A 16,633-nucleotide genomic window follows, 5' to 3' on the forward strand; every position below is an offset into this window, starting at 1 on the left:
TCGCACCGAGGGGAAGCCGTGATGTCCCCGCTGCTTATGACGTCACTCACATCGGTGACGCCTCCCAGTTGTCTCCTCTGCTCTGCCTTGCTCAGCCATGACATCATCACTGCCACCCAGTTTGCTCATATGCCAGGCAGTGCTTCAGAGGTTGGCCTCAGTATTGGATGTGAACTTGGCTGCCTTATCGGTTGGGAGGACTGGTGGGAAACGTGTTGCTTCGTCCCCGTCTCCTGAGAAGACTGCGCATAAGAAACTAGTGCTGTCTTCCACTCCCTCATCCCCCTCTACGCCTCATCAGCGTATCGAGTGTTGGAAGGCAGAACTTTGCCCTTCCTTCGCCTTCGAGGGAGGAACAACGCGGACGTGTTCCCGAGAGTGCTGTGGTTTCGGGCAGTGTTAGTGGTGTGCGTTCTGCAGGAGTTGCTTCATCCTCTGCCTCGAATCTCGAGCATGTGACCCCCTCCATCCCCCCCGTCCGTGCACATCGCGAGCGTGTGGCAACCCTCCCTGCCCGTGCACGTGATGTTAGTGCTCCTTCTTCTCCAAGGCCTATTCGTCGCCGTAAAGACCTGAAGGCGCCTGTCAAGAAGTCGAAGGTAGTGAGCACGGAGTTGGTGCAGCTGGAGTGTTTGCCTGCCTCTCATTGGTGCTTCCAAGAGTTCGACTCTAAGGGATTCTCCGTCGATCTCGAGTGTTCCAGTTTCCTCCTCCCCACCTCACGTACGTACGTCCGCCACGCCCGTGACCATTCATGGACGTGTGGAGTCATCTGTTGAGGTAGGTGATGTTCCTAGTGTTATAGTAGGTTCGTCTTGGAGGCCGATGCTTGGACCCATCCTAGACAGGTTATTAGGGGTTTCGAACTGTTTGGCTGCTAACCCTTTTATTAATTTTGGTGGAGAAGGCGCATTAGAAGAGCGTACACACACCCTTCTCGTCGTCGGCCTCCATTGCCAGAGTAGGAGGAGGGAGACACAGGAGTTTCTGTCTTCCTTTTCGGAAGTTGTTGATCTCATTCTTGGTTTTAACAATTTAGAAAATAGGACTTAGGCTCGGTCTTCTTAAGGTCCTTCTTGCTTGGAACCCTTGGTGGGAGCTACTCAGGACCCCAAATCATCTCTTCAGCTTCCTTTGTTGGGGCACGTTCAGTCTATGCTACGAGCTCTGCGTTTTTGTTGTCACGCCACCTTAACCCAGACATCATTCGCCTGAAGCCGGGTTTGACTTTGGAACAGGTGAGGTCGGTGGCTCCGTCCTTGTTTCTGCAAAATGCCTCAGCTTTGGATTCTATGGCGGCCTCCATGTTACAGACAGTTTGTTCCGATACGTAATACAAACCCTCGGTCCTTTAACAATAGGAAGTAGCTAGCGGCAGCTGGAACGGTCGTAAGCTTCGAACAAGGGGAGAACGGTAGTTAACTGCTTGTCCGATCGTCGCGCGACGCGCGACTGGGAGGTAAACAAATCACTTTTGCTTTCGGCCGTGTGTGGGAAGGACGTGCTCGTCATCGCTCTGCCCGCTTTGTCGTTTGCTTTGAGTTTGAGTATTTGCCCTCTCTTTCTGTATAAATCAGAGTGATTGTAAGTACTTGTGCATTTCTTTTATTGATCTTTGCAATGAGTGAAGAAGAAATGGAGATATCACCACGCCCTCCGGTCGCCCGTAGAGTGTGTCCCGGGCTGGAGGGGCGTAGATGTGGGGGATTTAGATCGTTTGTCGATGTAGATCCTCACGAGGTTTGTACTCGTTGTCGGGGGCGAGAGTGCTCCCGCAACGAGCCCTGTGTAATATGTATGAATTGGTCCGAGGCGCAGTGGGTGCTGTACGAGGGCAGGAAGAGACTTAGGCCGCCCAAGAAGTCATCGGAAAGTCCAGTGACTCCTTTGGTAACGGACACTTCGTCCTCTTTCCTGCCCCCCGGCCAGCCCCCACGTTTCGCGCCTTCCCCTGCGGGGGGGTAGCGGAGTCCTTCTCCTCTCTCGATCCGTCGAGTGTGGATGAGGGCGCCCGCTACCCGGACGTCCAGTTGTACTCGGGGTCTTCCGTCCGCTCTGGGGGGGTTCTTCTCCCCCCAGGCGTGAGGAAACCCCTCTGACTAACCCGACTGTTGCTTCCGCAGGTGTGCCATCAGCGAAGGACGACCTGGGACAGGTGTGGGAGTCGCTGGGACTGCAGGGAGTGCCGAGCATCCAAGGGTTGATTCAGCGGTTGGCGGGGTCGGCAGTGGTTCACTCATGGTGCGGTGACCACTACTACAACCACAGTAACGACACCAGCATATGAGATGCCACCGCATCTGGTGTATACGCCACATATAATGTCAGTGACACCCACGGCTGCTATACAAAAACCCATTACTGCCGTGCCAAAGAGGACGGTGCCACCACCACCTGGTTTTTTTGTATTGCCGACCCCGGACTTCCGCTGCCCAAAGAGTACTCCCCTGGACCTGCCGACAGGACGCCTGGCTCTCCTGGGGTACCTGCCGTGCCTGCCGTACCTGTTGCTGTCCCAGCCGCTCATTCCTTTTCAGATCAGGCTGCTGCTCATTCATTTTCAGATGTTCCTGCCGTTCCTGCCGTTCCCGGACCTGTTCCTGTTGTTCCTGCTGTTGGTGGTGCTGTCACAGTCTCAGGTCTTTCCGGACAGGTGCAGTCGGGCCCTGTTGCTTCGGCAACTGCCCCGGCTCCCTCCTGGATGGAAGACCTGACGTCTGTTCTGCGGAGCCTGGCGAAGAAGAAGAGGAAGAGGAAGAAGGTGTCGTCGTCGTCTTCGTCGTCTTCTTCGTCGTCTGCTGCCTCTCCTTCCCCTTCGACTTCTAAGGCTAAACAGCCGAAGAAGAAGAAGGTTGCCTCCTCCCCCCCTAAGAAGACTCCTTCGGGATCTTCTAAGGGCCCGGCTCGCTCAGGCGAGCTGGGGAGCTCTTCTGCACCTGTTCCCTCTGGGAACGGGGCCCGTCGCTTCTTCTGCAAAGAAGAAGTCGACGGGGACCAGAGGTTGCACCAGCCTCGGCTGGTGCGTCCTCACCTGGTGCTAGCGGTTCTGCCGCTAAACCAGGTTCTTTTCCGTCTCGGCCGCTTCTCGTTCGCGAGAAGCACCGAGTGGACGCTCTTCCAAAGAAGACCGTCCAGCCAAAGTTTTGACGCCCGAGCTCGCTCGCCGTCAAGACAGCGGCGCGGAGCAGAAGACTGACGAGAGTCGTGCACACGACTCTCGCCAGGCCAGTGGACGCTCTCGCAGCGATCAACTGGCTGCTCGGGCTGACGTGACGGTCGCTGACCGGCCACGGGCTGAGGCGAGGAAGGAGTCCCCACAGCCGCCGGTACCAGCCACGGCTGGTACCTCCAGCTGGTTTGAACGCGCCGAGAGGACGCTGGGCTGGTCTCGACGCGACAGAGAGCCTAGCAGGTCACCCGTCCGCCGCTCCCGATGGGACCGGGCGGAGACGGTGACCAGCGGCAGCTCGCCTGACGCTAGAGATTGGTCTCGACGTTCTCAGCCGAGCCAATCGCCCCAGGCGAGCGGCAAGGCTAGGCCTGCTGCTCGACCGTCACCGCGGGTTGACGATCAGCAGCAGCCCTCCACGCACGATGGTCCTCCCGCCAGCGAGCGAGGGGGGAGCGTCAGGTCTGCCTCTCCCGTACCTTCAACCTCCTCGGGCTATACCGGGAGGAGCGAGGTACCGAGGAGCGATCACGAGAGGTGCGCCGCTCGTGACCCAGCTATGACGCCGTACGGCTCAGGCACGGTTTTAGGACCGGACCAGAACGTACGCGCAAGTAGTTGGAGGCGACCGTCAGGGGTCTGTCGCTGTTCCTCCTTCTGAAGGAGGAGTATCGCGGGATATGCTCTTGCTGGAGGGACTGGACGGTCCTACTCCACAAGACGCTGTAACTCCCGAGATACAGAGGAACTTTGCGGAGGTCATTAAGCTGATGCGTCTGCATAATGACCTCGCGGAAGGATCGCCGCTACCACCGGCAGAGCCCACGTCCCGGCTCGAATCATTTTGGGGTCCCAAGAGGGAACCCAAAATGATGGTGGGGTTACCGCGGTCTGAGCTTGCAGACTCGGTCCTGGATCAGGTGGAGAATCTCGTCTCAGGACGGGAGGACTCGCTAAGTCCGGACGGTCTTCTAAGCTGCTTCCTCCTCCTCTACAGCGGCAGAGGCGATTCTACGTGCCTTCGGAAGACCCGATACTGCCGAAACAGGTTAACCCGGAGTTAGCGAGGCTGACTCCAGGTGGTGTCCCTGCAGCAGCTCCTGTCGGAGAACCTATGGTTCTCGCAGCAGGAGGCACTTGCCCTGGAATCTACCGCTATGGCAGCATTCCAGGCAGTTTCCTGGTTGGATTTGTGGTCCCTCACAATATCCAAAGTAGCGGCCGGCTCTGGGAGCTCTGCTCTCGAAGACGACGCTTCTTTTAGGAGACTGTGCCAGTCTGGAGGAAGAGCAATCTCTTACCTCGCCCATCAGACTGCTAACCTGTGGGCCAACCTTGGTTCTTCGACGTAGGGACGCAGTCCTTACCCGAGTGACCAAGGGGGCGGGCGTGAGGCGGCACTCGGCTTCGAAATGGACCTCTTAGGAGTTCCCCAGCTCTCTTTCCTGGAGAGATGGTGGACGCTGCGGAGGAAAGGCGGCGCACTGACGAGAGTGACCGCTTAGTTCACCAGGCAGTCTCGAAGGTTACTGGGCAATCTCGAGCGACTGCGGCCAAACCAAAGAGCTTGGCTAGCGCTTCCACGGCGGCGAAGACGGTTGCACCGTCCAAACCCCGTGTGAAGACTCCTGTAGTTTCAACTTCTGCTAGAGGAGGCCGCAACCAGCCCTCCTCCCAGCCCTCCTTTCCCCGAGGGGGTGCTGGAAAGAAGTCGAAACGAGGTGGGAACGCTAGGGACGGCGTTCCCCCTCACCTGCTGCGGAAGGAAGTGGGGGGGTGCCCTGGTCGAGCCATTGGGCGACTTGGCAGCGCTACGGCGCCGAGAACTGGATAGTAGACGTCCTTCGGGAGGGATATCTACTACCCTTCGAGTCTCGGCCCCCCATCATCTCAATACGGTCCATCTACAGACCTATGTCCGGGGATCAGCAAAGGACAACGCTCTTCGACAGGAGATCAAGACCATGCTGGCGAAACGAGCTGTAGAAATCGTGGAGGACCAGTCACCGGGCTTTTACAGCCGCCTCTTCCTAGTGGAGAAGGCATCGGGGGGCTGGCGTCCGGTGATAGACCTCTCTCCCCTGAACCGCTTCGTTCGCACGACGCGGTTCACGATGGAGTCGGCACGCTCAGTGCTCGACTCGATCAGGGGGAACGATTTCATGCTTTCAGTGGACTTGAAGGACGCGTATTTTCAAATACCCATCCATCAGTCCTCCAGAAAGTACCTCCGCTTCATCTTCGACGGGACGGTGTACCAATTCAGGGCACTTTGTTTCGGTCTCTCAACCGCCCCACAGGTGTTCACGAGAGTGTTCACTCTGGTGTCGGCTTGGGCCCATTCGAACGGGATACGTCTTCTGAGGTATCTCGACGATTGGCTAGTCCTGGCGAGCTCCCGCTCGCAGTTGCTACAGGACAGAGATCGACTCCCTCAAGTTTTGTCGCGATCTGGGGATCGTGATAAACTACGAGAAGTCCGATCTCGAACCCCAAGCAGAAGATGAAGTACCTGGGTATGCTGATAGACACGGTAGCAAAAGGGAGGGCAGTCTTTCCCGCAGACTTGCGGATCAGCAATTCAGGGAGGCAGCCGGCCGGTTCCTGTCTCGGCAGGAACAGGCAGCACAGCAATGGCAAGTCGTGATCGGCCATCTGTCGTCACTCGAGAAGTTAGTCCCTCACGGGCGTCTTCACCTGCGGTCTCTCCAGTGGAGGCTAAAGGGAGAGTTGGTCTCAGGCCAAGGACCCTCCTTACTTTCCCGTGGCTATCACGGACAAGGTTGAGGCAGGACCTAGCCTGGTGGCTCGACGACAAGAACCTCTTTAAGAGGAGTGCCCATACGCACTCCCCCCCGGAGATGCTTCTGTTCTCAGACGCATCGACCGAGGGATGGGGCGCACACCTGGAGGAGGTAGTTTGCTGACTGCAGGTGGTGTGGGGAACCATCACGAAAAAGCACCTTCACATCAATGTCCTGGAACTCAAGGCGGCGTTCTACGCTCTCCAAGAGTTTCAGGACCGCTTGGTGGGACACTCAGTGGTGTGATGTGCGACAACACCACAGTAGTGGCATATGTCAACAAGCAGGGGGGGCTAGTGTCTCTTCCGCTCCATCAGTTGACGGGTTGCAGGTGCACGAGTGGGCCACGGCTCACTCGATAGAGCTGTCAGCACGCTACATTCCAGGCAAGAGGAATGTAGTAGCAGACAAGCTCAGCCGTCGGGATCAGGTGATAGGGACCGAATGGTCTCTACACCAAGACGTGGCGGAAAGGCTCTTCAACCTGTGGGGGCGACCGGTCGTAGACCTGTTCGCCACCCGGCACAACAGAAAACTTCAGGTTTTCTTCTCAGCTGTGCCGGACCCATTGTGGGCAGCTGTCAGAGGACCAGCTCCCCCCCCCCCCTTCCAACACCCCTGGGACAACCTCTTCGCTTACGCCTTTCCTCCCTTCTGTCTGATTCGGAAAGTGATCAGTCGAGCGCTGGTCACTCCCAATCTCAGAATGATCCTGGTGGCTCCCAAACGGCCGCAAGCCGTTTGGTATCCGGACCTGCTGGCTCTTCTTGCGGACGCACCGAGAGAGCTACCCACTTGGCACAACCTTCTAGCCCAGCCACACGTAGAACGGTACCACCAAGCAGTCCAGTCCCTTCAACTTCACGGCTGGCTGTTATCCACCATCTCTTGCGAACGAGAGGCTTTTCTCGTAGCGCAGCAACAGAGATGGCTGGACACGTCCGACAGTCCTCTGCAGCTGTGTACCAGGGGAAGTGGGCCGTCTTCTGTGGTTGGTGTCGTAGACAGGGTCTGTCTCCTCTCAAGACCACTCTTCAGCAGGTAGCGGATTTCCTCGTTGTTTCTTCGCCGAGAGAAGCTCCTCTCAGTACCCACAGTTAAGGGATATAGAGCCGCCCTGGCTCTCGTCCTAAAACTGAGGGGACTGGACATCTCGAATTCGTTCGAGATCTCCTTGCTAATGAGGAGCTTCGAAAGGTCTTGCCCACCCAGGGAACTCAGGCCCCCTGCGTGGGATGTGACTCTCGTACTTAGGAGTTTGACTCGAAGACCTTTCGAGCCACTCCGAGAGTCGTCAGACAGGGATCTGACCCTCAAGACCCTCTTCTTGCTGGCCCTGGCATCGGCGAAGAGAGTAGGGGAACTACATGGCCTTTCTTATGATGTTAAACATACCAGAGGCTGGGGATCCGTGACGCTCGATTTCGTCCCGAACTTCGTAGCTAAGACTCAGAATCCATCGATCCCTGACGACAGGTTCGAGTCTTTCACGATCCCCTCCCTTCTGGACTTCACCGATAACGATGCGGATGAGATGCTGCTTTGTCCTGTGAGGGCGCTACGGCGCTATCTGAAGAGAACTCGACATCTCAGGCCATGAGTGTCGACGCCTCTTCGTTAGCACTGGGGTTACCAAGAAAGAAGTCTCCAAGAAACACGCTTTCTTTTCTGGCTGCGTGAGGTGATCAGGAGAGCGTACGAGGCTGATGGTAGCGACGACATCCGTACGCTCCGACCGAGAGCCCACGAAGTCAGAGGTATCGGACCCTCCTTAGCGTTCCGTAAGAACTTCTCCGTGGCGCAGGTCCTGAAGGCAGGTGTCTGGGCCAACCAGACCACCTTCAGTCCTTCTACCTTCGGGATATTGCCCACAAGTCCTTGGATACTTTTTCCTTGGGACCTGTGGTGGCTGCTCAACACGTTGTGTAAGCTTACCCAGCACCCGAGCAGGCAGAACAGCATCGATTCCTGGTATGACTGGGAGAATGAATGTGCGAATGAGAGAGTGACTGGCTTCTCTTCACCATCTTTCTCTACCTCTACCTGTGGGCAGAGGGATACGGTCGTACCTTGCTGGAAGGGAGTCAGATGCAGGTAAGCTATTCAACAGAGCTCCATCCTATCTCTTTAAATAGAGATAGGAGTGTATATCCACCACTTTCTCCAACAAGGGGGAGAAAGTGGATGCCTACATGAGACAAACCCATTACTTTACATTTGCTCATGTAAAGGAAAAAGTTCTTACAATGCTGGTACAAAGAGATACGCTTGCCTCTCTCTTAGTACTCGGCCCAGAGGTCTGACCATTGATCCTGCGGTGCACACCCCGATCAATCGGACAGAGGCTTGGATCCCTCCCTCGCTCTTACGACCAGGGAGGCATTCCAGGGATGGACGAACACCAGTCTGTTCATCAAAAGACTCAGATTCCTCCCACCAAGAAGTGAGTCTTCCTATTGTTAAAGGACGAGGGTTTGTATTACGTATCGGAACAAATGACAATTTGTCGAAAATTGCATTTTTCCTAACTATACAAACCTGAGGTCCTTTACATATAGTCCCTCCCCATGCCACCCCTCACTCTGCGTATTTTGCATGGGCCAAAAGCAAAAGTGATTTGTTTACCTCCCAGCCGCGCGACGATCGGACAAGCAGTTAACTACCGTTCTCCCCTTGTTCGAAGCTTACGACCGTTCCAGCTGCCGCTAGCTACTTCCTATTGTTAAAGGACCTCAGGTTTGTATAGTTAGGAAAAATGCAATTTTCGACAAATTGTCATTTTTTGGCCGGACCTCTAGTTTGTGGTTTTTGCCAAGATAGCTTCCGACAGGTCCCTGGAAGGGTTAGGAGTGCCTCCTCGCTTACCAGTCTGTTGCAGTCCGGGGGCAAGGCATTTTCATAATTGGCTCACCTCTTCTTCTGATTAGGAGGGACGGAGATCTGTTGGAGTCCCAATTTTTTGTTTCCTCGGACAGAACTTGAAAATGCAATAGACTGGCGCTGGGCTGACACCAAAGACCGACTGGTGCACCAGGCCGTGTCTAGGTTGGAGTCTTGTTCTCGGAGACATCCGGCTCCTCCTCCTCCCCCGGTCCAGCAGCAGTCGAGGAGATCGTCGCCTGGTAGGCCATCAAGGACCTCGAGTTCGGCAGGGCCTTCCTGTTCGACACAGCCTAAGCCTGAAGATCATCGCCCCTTTCGCTCTCGTTCATTTAGCCAAGAAGGGGCACAAGAGGCAGAGGTAAAGGGGGCCGTCGGTAGGTTAGGCGCCTCTCCCTCTCCTGTGCCAAGGGTGGGGTGGTACCTGGCTGGCCATTGGGCCTAGTGGCAGAGTTATGGGGCAGAGAAGTGGGTGGTAGATGTCGTTTGGGTGGGTTACCTACTACCACTCGACTTCTCTCCTCTTCTGTCGGACAAGCCGCAGCTCAGGAAGGCATATCCTCCAGATTATCTGAAGTTCTTGGCTCTTCGGGAGGAAGTGCAGAAAATGCTGGACAAGGATGCAATAGAGGAAGTAGTACGTCCGTCCCAGGGGTTTTAAAGTTACATCTTCTTGGTGCCCAACGCGTCGGGAGGATGGAGGCCTGTGATCGACTTATCCACCTTGACACTTTGTCAGGCAGACAGTTCAAGATGGAGATCCTGCGCTCAGTGTTGGCAGCCGTGAGGGAAAGCAACTTCATGCTGTCGATATACTTAAGGGACACACTTCCAAATCCCTGTTCATCCCACATCCAGGAAGTTCTTTCGCTTCTCTCTTACGGACAAGATCTTCGAGTTCAAAGTCTTGTGCTTCAGGCTGACGACAGCCCTTCAAGTGTTCACAAGGGTCTTCTCTCTCGTATCAAGTTGGGCCCATGCTCAGGGGATCCGTTTACTGAGGTACCTCGACGATTATTTCCAGGGAGAAGCTGCTGCAGGACAGGGGTTGTCTACTTTGGTTCTTTGTGGACCTGGGCATATTAGTCAACCAGAAAAACTTGAACCTCGTACCCACTCAATGGATTCTCTACCTGGGCATGGTCATTGATACGACAGTGACAAAGTTTTCCTATCAGATCAGAGGTTGGAGAAGTTGCGGGCGGTAGTGCGCAGCTTCCTGTCAAAGTCACATCAGTCAGCTCATCAGTGGCAGGTTCTTCTGGGAGTGTTATCTTCCCTGGAGAAGCTGGTCCCTCATGGACGTCTTCATCTTCGGTCTCGGCAATGGAGACTGGGAGTATTCTGGTCTCTGGCGGGGGACCTTCCCATTTATGGTTCCTCTGTCTCTGGAAGTGAGAGAAGACCTTCGTTGGTGGTTGGACGACCAGAAGCTGTTGAAGGATGTTCCTCTGCGTTCTTTCCCACCAGACTTCCTTCGGTTCTCGGACACCCCCCTAGCGTGTGAAGGAGTTTCGGGGGAAGGTAGAGGGTCATTCTGTCGCTCTCATGTCGAACAACACCACGGTGGTAGCCTATGTGAACAAACAGAGAGGCCTGGTTTCACATCAACTTTACGCCTGGACCGTCGAGCTTCACCTGTGGGCGGTCAGCAATTTGGTAGAATTCTCAGCCAGGTATAACCCAGGGAAACGGAACGTGGTTGCAGACAAACTCAGTCACCGGGATCAGATCCTAGGCACAGAGCGGTCCCTTCATCAAGTGGTGGCAGACAAGCTTTTCCAGATTTAGGGGAGACCCATGCTGGACCTTTTTGCGACACGCTTCAACAGGAAGCTGGAGGTGTTCTGTTCAGTGGTTCCAGATCCTTTAGCATTGGCAGAGGACGCATTCCAACATCCCTGGAACAACCTGGAGGTGTATGCCTTCCCTCCGTTTTGTTTGATCCGTCGGGTTCTGAACAGGCAGATGAGTTCACAGGGTCTCAGGATGTCTTTGGTAGCCCCTCTGTGGCCTCAGGCAGAATGGTTTCCAGATCTGCTGTCATTGTTGTCAGAGGTTCCGAGGGAGATTCCCCCTGGGCGACATCTGTGTCAGCCCCATGCGAAAGGTTCCACCTGTCAGTAGAATCTGTGTCTCTTCACGGTTGGAGGCTATCAAGTATCTCCTCCGAGCGAGAGGCTTTTCTCAGAGAACAGCTGGGCACATGTCCAACAGTCTTAGAAAGTCGACCTCCACAGTTTACCAAGGCAAATGGGTGATCTACTGTGATTGGTGTCGTAAACAGGGTTTTTCTCCTATCGCAAGCTCTATTCAACGAAAAGCAGACTTTTTAACCTTCCTCAGAGATGAGAAACGTTTGTCCATTTCTGCTATTAGAGGCTACGGGGGGGCACTGAGTTTGGTGTTACGCCTTAAGGGTATCAACATCTCCTTCCTGGGAACTTTCCCTGCTAGTTAAGGAGTTTGAGCAGTCGAGTTCTCCTGTAGAGCTCGAGCCTCCAACGTGGGATGTTTCCTTGGTTCTTAAGAGCTTCACTTAGAGGCTATATGAGCCCTTGTGTCGCTCACCTGACAGGAACTTGATGCTCAAGACAGTTTTCCTCCTGGCTTTGGCATCTTCCAAGGGTAGGAGAGCTCCATGGTCTGAGCTATGTGGTGAAGCACACCAGGGGTTGGAGGTCGATGTCCTTTGATTTGTTCCGGAATTCGTGGCCAAGACCCAAAATCCCTCGGTGCATGATGTCAGGTTCACTTCGTTTTTTATTCCATCACTGACTGACTTTGTGGGTGGTGATGCTCAAGAGCTTTTGTTGTTCCCTGTCCAGGCCCCTGCTTTGCTATCTTAAAAGGACTCGGTACCTTAGTTCAGGCTGCCGCAGACTTTTTCTTAGCACAGGCCATACAAAGAAAGGTGTCAAAGAATACTATCTCTTTTTGGATACGGGAAGCCATCAAACGGGCATACTTGACTCTTGATGATTCCACCACCATGTCTGTGCAGGCTAGAGTGCATGACATCAGAGGTATTGGTCCCTCTCTGGCTTTCAGAAAAGAACTTGGCTGTACATAGAGTGCTGAGCGCTGGTACTTGGTTACGCCAGTCCACGTTCACCTCCTTCTATCTTAAGGATGTTGCCCACAGATCTATGGACACGTTTTCCCTGGGTCCTGTGGTGGCTGCCCAACATGTTGTGTACTCATAGTTGCCCTTAACAGGGCACCTTTGTATCTTACCTAAGATGATTGTGTGGATGAGAGAATGAGTGAGTTGGCTGGTCTCCTTTCTCTTGTACCTTTCCTTCTTCCTTCGGGCAGTTTAAGGAATAGACATGTCATTTGCTGGACTGGTTTGATACGTGAGTAAGGCAGTCATACTGGTAGTGTGGTCATGCAATATGCAATATCTTACCCGCTATTTGGTAGCATATGCTCCACTCCTTGGCAAGGAGGAGTTGGGAGTAATACAAACCCTGGTGTCTTGGTTTGTCATTGGACAGCCAAAGTTTGTCTTTGGTTCCTTATACAATGGTTATCCCATATATCATTGTACGTCACTCAGGTTCTGCATTGTTAGATATAAATTTATCTAGCTTCTCAACAGGCTTCAGTCCCTCTCCAAGAACCATTTCTTTTGAGAGCTGGACTGGTGGCCAGGCCCCCAGCGCCGGTCTAGGATGTCTTATACCTCCCTCCAAGTATGAGTCTATCCTCAGGTATGTTCGCGTATGAACAAATGACAAATTTTCTAAGACAATATACATTTTTCATAGCTACAAACCTGAGGTCTTAACATTATACTGCCCACCTCTAGCCGCCCCTATATTTGTTAAGTCATCCTGAGTTGGGAAAGACTGACGCGTTGTCGTAGGTGAATGCTCTTCAACCATTCTTCACCCGATCTACGCATGCGTTGCCAGATATCACAAGATTCCTTGCTTTCATCTGCTTTTTAACTGGATCCAGCAAGGCACTAGAAATTATCCTATTGTTAAGACCGAAGGTTTGTAGCAGTGAAAAATACAAATTGTCTTAGAAAGTTTGTCATTTTAGAATCTCCGTTTTCCTTATCAGTGCCCATTTTGCTGCATAGAATAGTGTAGGCCATATTTACCCAGTAGTATAAGTCTTTGTCCTCTTTACCAATAGAGTATTTCATTTATCATTAGTCTTGCTATCTCTCTCCATTTTACACTGCTACAGTTATTCTATTTCTTATGACTCTCTCAACTCCTGCTTCACAGTCCAGTGTATCCCTACGGTAGCAGAAATAGTTTACTATTTCTAAGAAGCACCCTCTTAACTGCTTGTATATCTTGTAATCATGACCAACTCTTGTGACCCCGTGTTACATTGTGGCGGGATCACAAGCTAGAAAAAAAACAAGTGGCAAAACCCTCCCCACATTAACCTAATCGATCCAGCTGCCAAACCCACCCTCAGTCACACTTTCTTCTTTACACAACAAAATACAGCAGGACAATTGACCTACACCTATACAAAAACAAAACACATGTACTTACCAACTCCAGATATTCCAGGGCTATCTTGTGCTGTCCACTGTTGAGGTCACAGAGATATAAACAACCACAAGCCAAAACCAAGAGCCACAACTCAACAACACAACAACAACAACAACCAAGGACCATAACTCAACACAACACCCAAGGACCACAATCCCACAACTCAACAACACAACAAACCAACAAGGAACACAACAACAACAACAACAACCAAGGAATGCAACCACAACAAAAGACCACTGCACAACCAATCACTAACACAAAAACAACAACACAAAACAAAAGGCAACACAGACACCCACTAACAACACCAAGAAATCAAACAACAACAAAGACAACAGCACAGGCACAACAACTCTAAGCAAGCAACACTAACTCAACAATAAGTAAAAACAAATCAACAAAACACAACTTATCAGACCAAAATGCCTTCAACACACTGCTGCTAACACTACTGGATGTCACAGGCTCTCAACCTAAGACTGACTGAAAAAACATGTTATTGTTATAATACAATTAAGTTTGTTCATACTTACCTGGCAGATATATATATAGCTGTATTTTCCGAAGTCCGACAGAATTTAAAAATTCGCGGCACACGCAGTGGGCGGCCAGGTGGTAGTACCCATTCCCGCCGTGGGAGGCGGATATCAGGAACTATTCCCATTTTCTATTCATATTTTATCAGTGCCACTGTCTCCTGAGGGGAGGTGGGTGGGCACTTTAATTATATATATCTGCCAGGTAAGTATGAACAAACTTAATTGTATTATAACAATAACATTTTGTTCATGAAACTTACCTGACAGATATATATATAGCTGAATCCCACCTTCGGATGGTGGGAAGAGACAGAATAGGATTTTTTGGGAAACTAAATTAAGTAGATGATATACATCTTGGTTCCTCACCTGTTAGCATAGCCGACTTCGTGATTACTGTCACCAAAGTCTGCTCTGCGTTACTAGAGTTGCCCAGCGAGGTAGAGACCTGTAATGCTGGTGCGCTCTAGATTGATCTGTCAACGGGGACGTGACCACAATGTGACTAGACCATACCACCCTACTTACTGAGGGCACGAAGCTAAAACCACCACCTGACCTAACCTATCAAAGTTAGTTCCATAACTTCTAGGCTAAGAAAAAAGGAACGCGCCTCAAGCGACCAACCCTTCAAAGTTAAAGTTAAAAGCACACCTATCCCTTTTCTATAGGATTAGGATTCGTGTTGCTTCCTGCCCCCAATAATATATCTACGGAAATGTATGGTCCTAGCGACTTACAGATCTCAAATGTCGTCTTCACATCCCGTCGGGAGTGTGAAGCGAACACAGAGTTGCTTCGCTAAAGCGTGGCACTCAGGATGTTACTGAGTGTCATGCTCTGTTGAAATGCTTCCGAGGCCGCGCCCTCACCTCTTGAGCATTCATATTAAGAAAAAATCTCAAATATTTATGCAAACATAATGAATGAGACCTCTTAAAAGAACTCCTTGGCTATAATGCCAGGGTGTTCTTGGACATGAACCAGTATGGTCTTTTACGGAACCACCGCGAGATTGTCGGGAGTGTGAAGCGAACACAGAGTTGCTTCGCTAAAGCGTGGCACTCAGGATGTTACTGAGTGTCATGTTCTGTTGAAATGCTTCCGAGGCCGCCGCCCCTCACTTCTTGAGCATTCATATTAAGAAAAAATCTCAAATCTTTATGCCAAACATAATGAATGAGACCTCTTAAAAGAACTCCTTGGCTATAATGCCAGGGTGTTCTTGGACATGAACCAGTCTGGTCTTTTTACGGAGCACCGCAGATTGTCCGTTGACCTTGACTTTCTATAGTTTTATCAGGATAAAACTTGAGAGAGCCTACAGGGCACAGGACTCTAATGCCTTTGCCCAATAAATTGTGCATACCCTTGGTCTCCAAGCCTTCGGTCAGGGTTAGACAGGTTTTCGTTCTATCAAGAACGGAAGGCTTAGAGGACAGACCGCATTATGTCCTTTAAAGCCAAAACCTCTGATGATGGCTAAACCTCACTAACCCTCTTTGCCGTGGCTAGAGCGGTTAGAATATTAGCCTTTCTTGGTCACGTGTATTAAGTTCGCAGAAAGGATAGGTTCGAAATGCTTTTGGTATCAGAAACTCAGACTACGTCTAAGTTCCATGCCGGAACCTTTGATCCAGAGAATTTCAAGATCTCCACAGACCTCAAAGATCGTGAAGCTTTGTTGTTTGACAGAACCGAATCTCTGAGCCTAGAGGCCGTCAACAACAATTTGCATATTCTACAATAGTTAGGACTTCTAGCTTACTCATACTTCAGACGGAAAGATAGAACCATAAGGAAATTCACAGAGGTCGAGTTGGAGGAATAGTCATTTCCCTTCACTTACTCCAGAAACGGCCTCCTCCGATTGAACACTGAAAATAGGCAGCACGCTTTGCCTGGCCAAGAGACTGCCATCTGTTGAAGATCTTATCGCTATGTACCGTTGAAGACGAAGGTAGATATTGAATGCAACCTACGTCTTCACAGACGAATCGAGAGAAGGATTCTCAAGATTCTGAACCTGTGACTTACAATGACTGAAAACGCTAACCGCTATTTCATTGCTGTCCGGTGAGAAGTCGTAGTTGCAATGAAAGCGGGGCGTTCTTCAGTAATGAAAACACAGAGGAAAGCCGCCTGAAGAACTGCTTCTCATGGGCTGAACATTTGGAAGTAGAGCTGTCAGGTCGGAGAGTAGGCGATGTCTTTATGACATATCTGTTAATTCGTGATGAACAATGAACAATTGTACAACTACGAATATGAGATATTTCACAGACAAAACTCAGATGTCTGCAAAATCATTCGCATTATCAGTGCGATGCAGCGGGAGACTTGTACAGACTTCTGTTACCAGTGCGGTAAACAGTAAAAACGAATAAGTCTAAGATATCTCTGTTGAAAATTCTCACAATATCGAAGGCGATGGAATCTATCGTCACAGTGGTAGATGGTCCTTCATATTGCGAGAATCCCCTTTAATCAGAGACCTAAGTCCAAGATTGTTGGGCAGAGATAGGTTCGGTAGTTAATCAAAGCGGGGAGGACGAGAGAGACATAAACAACCGTGCATCTCGGAGGCCCAGCTGATACTGGGCGGCTATCAGCCTGGCACAGGCAGTTCAATACGCAGTAGCAGAGCCTGAGCTCCCGCTGACTCGTCATCCTGAGTTGCCAGGTAATCCATATTCCAGAAAGGAATGCGTTCGG

The 16,633-nt window shown here is 51.6% G+C and overlaps 1 protein-coding gene across 1 annotated transcript in view; it reads left to right on the forward strand.

The window, feature by feature from the left end:
* LOC135203082 (uncharacterized) overlaps positions 1 to 16,633 on the forward strand; it is a 49,559-nt gene that overhangs the window by 24,518 nt on the left and 8,408 nt on the right. The window lies entirely within an intron of this gene.

This window comes from Macrobrachium nipponense, chromosome 33 (assembly GCF_015104395.2).
Source record: "Macrobrachium nipponense isolate FS-2020 chromosome 33, ASM1510439v2, whole genome shotgun sequence".
In the NCBI taxonomy this organism is placed as follows: Eukaryota; Metazoa; Arthropoda; class Malacostraca; order Decapoda; family Palaemonidae; genus Macrobrachium; species Macrobrachium nipponense.